Consider the following 6,095-nt stretch of genomic DNA (forward strand, 5'->3'; position numbering starts at 1 on the left):
CAAAAAATTAGCCCTCTTAAAGTCCCATATTCTAAAAAAAGAAAAAGTTATAGGGGTCAGAAGCAGACAATTTTCAACATACTAATTTTGGTGTATGTAGTTTAAATTTTTTTTAAAGTAGTTAAATAAAACTAAACCTATATAAATTGGGTATCCTTGTAATCATATGGACCTACAGAATAAAGATAAGGTGTCATTTTTACTGAAAAGTGTTCATAGACATGAATGGAGGGGGCGTGGTGTGACGTCACAATCACGGAAGCCCCAGGCTTCTGTGGCCGTAAGGCTGAGCGCTGGCCCGGAGATCGTGGGGGTCCCAGCAACTGGACACTCCCCCTACGATTAGACATGTTATCCCCTATCCAAAGGATTCATGTCTAGGGGCAGAGTACCCCTTTAAGGCCAAAATGGACTTGGTCCTTTAGGGGTTATATCATGGCCTATTGCTTTTTAACTTTATAGGTATATATCAGAAGGAACTCCTAACATATGTCCCTAAAGGAAGGCTTTGTCATATGTCATGGTATGACAATGCAGACATCCAATTCTTTCTTTCTTTTCTCAATAGTATTTTTCTTATTTTTTTGTGAAGCTAGCTTCCCCATCCTGCTTTCAGCATTCCTCTTATGTGGTATTTTGTGACCCCAGCTTTTGTCTCTATTCTCTCTGTTTTTTTGTCTTGGGTTAGATTTGTCCTGTTGGTTCCTACTCGGCCTGTTGACTATCCTGTGTGTTTGTTTGTCTCCACTGAGTATTGTATTGTGCATTACCCTTTTTGTATTCCTGACATTCCCTGACCTTTTGACTGAGTTTACTGTACTCAGTCTGTTTGTTATTTTGACTCTGAAGTTCCAGCACGTAGATAGTCAAGGACTGTCTTCGTGGTTGTGGAATTGTCAGTTAGGGCAGATATGCAATAGGGAGGGACAGGGGTAGTGGGCGAGCATAGCACTTCACCTTTTCCCCGCCCATACGTGACATAATTGTTGTTCACATTGCTTCAGAGAATATGTTAGAGTGAGAGCGGGAGAGGGAAGGTCAGCCCGCCTAGAGTCGCAGTAGTTTATAGATGAAACCTACATGACTAAAACATCCACTGAGTTTAAGTGTCCCAGTAAGCACTCCAGGAGGCACATTCTTGAGATGTTTTGCAGTAGTGGCTGATAAGAAGGGGGCTTGACCTCTCTCCAATTGGTAGCATGGCAGCTAGTGGAGTGTATGAAACAATAGTATGGGAATTGTTTGGCTACTGCTCTAGACCCAACCTAAGTATAGCTAGCTCCGAAGTCACCTTTGCTGAATTGTTTTTAAATGAGAGAGAAAATCTCATTCCAGAAATTGGTTAACTTCGAGGCAACTGCAGAAAATGTGGGGGAGAGATCCCTGCTGATCACCTTGTCTCTAGCATTCACCAGACAACTAGGAGTATATTTGTCTCAGTTGGATGGGCGTGTAGTACCAGTGAAGGGAAAGCTGGTGAAAGGTTTCCAAATGGTTGGTACAATGGGTCAATTTAAAGACCGTTTTAAAAGCTGAGCACCACTGTGTGAAGGTCTTCGTGAAGGTCCTCCACCGCTCCCTCTCCCACTTACAAAGGTATGAATGCTTCACAAAGCTTGTTACTGGTTAGAACATTATCGAATGTGCCAGGCCTTTTAGTTTTGAATTTGGGTTATTCAGAAATGCCAAGGGGGGTGAGAAGGTAGTGTGTCTTGAGGTAGTGGAGGGTCTGCAGATACAAATAGAAGTCCTGTTTGCGTATAGTTAACTTTGACTGGAGTTGGGAGAAGGACCTCAATCTGTCAACTGTATATAGTGGGTCTATGTGGGCAAGTAATATTATAAAGAAAGGATAATATGCACTCACCGCTAGGCTATGGCTGGCAATCCTAGAAGTCCGGGGACACGAGTGGAGTCGGCGTCTGCATGGAGCGTTCGGAGGCCTCCGAGCGCTCCATGCAGACGCCGACTCCACTCGTGTCCCCGGACTTCTAGGATTGACAGCCATAGCCTAGCGGTGAGTGCATATTATCCTTTCTTTATAATATTACTACGCTACTGCAGCTTTTCTAATATGCACCCCGCAGGTGGCATTTTCACATGAGTACCCCGGGCCGTCATATCTGTATATACGATCCATAGGAGCCATAGAACAGGCTTAGATAACATTGCACACCTTGAGAGTGCCCCCATCTGCCATTTCTTCTGTATATTCAATTTGTAAGTCTATGTGGGCAAGACCAAAATATTCCAGGGTGCCTATAGGCAAATGGTGGGGTGAGTCTGCATAGTCAGGGGACACCTAGGAGATTAGCCTTTGCCAAGCCAATAGTGTAGCTCATATGCTTGAAGGGGTGTGGCTGGGCATTTATAACCGAGTAAGGAGGTAAACAAACAGACATCCATTTCTTAAGAATAATTATTTTACATTTTTTTAGGCATTCCATAGAATACAAGCCCTCATAACACTAGAAGTTGTAATTTAAAATTGTACTATTTTGGGGTACAGATAAACCCCAGCAATAACACTATTGCTTATCCACTGTTTTCCCTTCTGTAAAAATAATGTTAACTTTATTATATGATTTTATATGAATAAGGCAATTCAATAAATTGCTTTCTAAATTTTAAAAAGCTTTTTTGTGTCTCTGTCTTACATTAACATAGCTGTATGAGGGAATGTCTATTGCACAGTGACATTTTAATTTAATAGAATACAAATACAAAAAAAGAAATAAAACCCTGAAAACCATTCACAATATATAACTTCACTATCAATAGTGCAAGGGAAGAGGTCTTATCCCAATTGACTTTTCCTCCTATACTTATTGTCATACAGAGATACAGAGGTGTAACTGTAGATACAATAGTAAATTGTGCTGACATTCTGCACATTTGACTAATCCGCCGGGTCCTTGGACCGCTCAGAAATGCACCATCTCATAGATGGCAATGCATTTCCTTGCGGAAGCCGCAAAAACAATAGACATGTCTATTCTTTCTGCGGACGCCAAAATTGGAGTTTCCATGGCATAAACATTTGCCGTGGAAATTATGCCATGTGAACAGTGCAGCAGCATCGCATTGATCTCAATGTAACTCTGTCGCAGCAGAATGTCCGCTGTGTAAACATAACCTCAATCATTCCTTCTTTCATTTCTCCTTTCTACTACTACTACTTTCTGGATGCCTTTTGCCCTAAACTCTTTGACTCAGTATAGAGATCCTTTTAAACTGTGTAAACATACCCTTATCCTGATTGAACATAGCCTAATAGAAATATGTGCATTTTTGACTTGTTGATTCGACTCCTGGTTGTCACGATTCGGCTGGCTGGAGGTGGATCCTCTGTGTCAGCGAGGGATTGGCGTGGACCGTGCAGGTGGACCGGTTCTAAGAAGCTACTGGTATTCACCAGAGCCCGCCGCAAAGCGGGATGGTCTTGCTGCGGCGGTAGCAACCAGGTCGTATCCACTGGCAACGCACAACCTCGCTGACTGCTGAGAAGGTGTGGGACAGAAGGAGTAGGCAGAGACAAGGTCAGACGTAGCAGAAGGTCGGGGCAGGCGGCAAGGTTCGTAGTCAATATGGGAATAGCAGGAGGTCAGGAACACAGTATGGGTAACACAGTAATAGCTTTCTCAAGGCACAAGGCAACAAGATCCGGCAAGGAAGTGCAGGGGAAGTGAGGTTATATGGACAGGGAGCAGGTGCAAGCTAATCAGGGTGATTGGGCCAGGCACCATCATTGGTGCACTGGCCCTTTAAATCTCAGAGAGCTGGCGCGCGCGCGCCCTAGAGAGCGGAGCCGCACGCGCCAGAGCATGACAGCCGGGGACCGGGACAGGTAAGTGACTTGGGATGTGATTCGCGGGCGGGCGCGTCCCGCTATGCGAATCGCATTACCGCCGGCAATGTCAGTGCAGCGCTCCCGGTCAGCGGGTCTGACCGGGGCGCTGCAGGGAGAGAAACGCAGTGAGCGCTTCGGGGAGGAGCAGGGACCCGGAGCGCTCGGCGTAACAGTACCCCCCCCTTAGGTCTCCCCCTCTTTTTGTCGGGATGTCGCTCCACACAGGACGAGGACATCGGGAGCAACTGTAGAGTCTCCCTCCGGGGGACAGCGAAGTCCTGGGTATGCCCATGCACGGCAGACAGTCCAGAAGGTGTGGGAATGGGGAGGAGGGGCAGAGGGTGAGGCTTGGGACGGGGCAGAGTGTCACCAGGACGGGGGCTATGAGGAGGCACGGCACAGTCCTGATAAGCCTTGGGGAGATCAGGCACAGGAGGAGACACTGAGGCTCGACAGGCGGGGCTGGGAGCAGAAGTGAGGCATTTCTTGAGGCAAGCAGGACCCCAATTCTTGATCTCCCCAGTGGTCCAGTCAAGGGTGGGAGAATGATGCTGGAGCCATGGCAGACCGAGAAGGACTTCAGATGTGCAGCCAGGCAAAACCAAAAATTCAATCCTCTCGAGATGTGGTCCAATGTTCATAAGCAGGGGCACTGTGCGATAACGCACAGTGCAGTGCAACTTGACTCCGTTAACTGAAGAAATGTGGAGCGGCTTGATGAGACGGGTCACCGGGATGCAGTACCTATCAAGCAAAGAGGCCAGAATAAAATTTCCAGAAGAACCAGAGTCCAAGACGGCCACGGCAGAGAAGGAGGAGTGTACAGTGGCGGTGACAGGGTCATCGCAGTCCCAGAGCGGTGTGGCCCAAGCCAAAGCCTTCCCAGACAGGAGACTAACCACGAAAGCCACCTTCGACCGTTCTGTAGGAAATTGGTCCGACAACATCTCCAAATGTAGGGAACATTGTGACAGGAAACCTCGGCAGAGTCTAGAGTCCCCATCAAATTTGTCCGGCAGGGACAAGCGGAGGTTAGGAGCGGCCACTCGCTGCGGAAGAGGTGCAGGAGCCGGAGGAGGAGATGGTTGTTGCTGCTGTAGCTGTGACTGAAGTTGCTGTAGCTGTGACTGAAGCTGCTGTAGCTGTGACTGAAGTTGCTGTGACATGGTGGTCAAGTACGACAGCTGGTGATCTTGTTGAGCGATCTGTCGGGATTGCTGGGCGACCAGCGTGGTGAGGTCAGCGACGACTGGCAGCGGGACCTCAGCGGGATCCATGGCCGGATCTACTGTCACGATTCGGCTGGCTGGAGGTGGATCCTCTGTGTCAGCGAGGGATTGGCGTGGACCGTGCAGGTGGACCGGTTCTAAGAAGCTACTGGTATTCACCAGAGCCCGCCGCAAAGCGGGATGGTCTTGCTGCGGCGGTAGCAACCAGGTCGTATCCACTGGCTACGGCACAACCTCGCTGACTGCTGAGAAGGCGTGGGACAGAAGGACTAGGCAGAGACAAGGTCAGACGTAGCAGAAGGTCGGGGCAGGCGGCAAGGTTCGTAGTCAATATGGGAATAGCAGGAGGTCAGGAACACAGTATGGGTAACACAGTAATAGCTTTCTCAAGGCACAAGGCAACAAGATCCGGCAAGGAAGTGCAGGGGAAGTGAGGTTATATGGACAGGGAGCAGGTGCAAGCTAATCAGGGTGATTGGGCCAGGCACCATCATTGGTGCACTGGCCCTTTAAATCTCAGAGAGCTGGCGCGCGCGCGCCCTAGAGAGCGGAGCCGCGCGCGCCAGAGCATGACAGCCGGGGACCGGGACAGGTAAGTGACTTGGGATGCGATTCGCGGGTCGGGCGCGTCCCGCTATGCGAATCGCATCCCCGCCAGCAATGTCAGTGCAGCGCTCCCGGTCAGCGGGTCTGACCGGGGCGCTGCAGGGAGAGAAACGCTGCGAGTGCTTCGGGGAGGAGCAGGGATTCGGAGCGCTCAGCGTAACACTGGTTTTGGTAAAAAAAAATATTATGACCAAAATGAGGACCAAAAAACACACTGTGTGAACATAGCCTTAGAGGCTTTCTTTTTAGAAATAGAAGTTACTGCGTATTATGAGTAGACAATTGTAGAATGTATTTCATAAATACATAGCTAGATAGGCTAGCATATTGATATCTATATCTGATTTACATATCTATCTTGCTTAGCATAGTATTTCTGGAGTTACAGTCCACGAAAGTAACATCTGTTT

The sequence above is a fragment of the Hyla sarda genome, chromosome 1 (genome assembly GCF_029499605.1).
Source record: "Hyla sarda isolate aHylSar1 chromosome 1, aHylSar1.hap1, whole genome shotgun sequence".
Lineage (NCBI taxonomy): Eukaryota > Metazoa > Chordata > Amphibia > Anura > Hylidae > Hyla > Hyla sarda.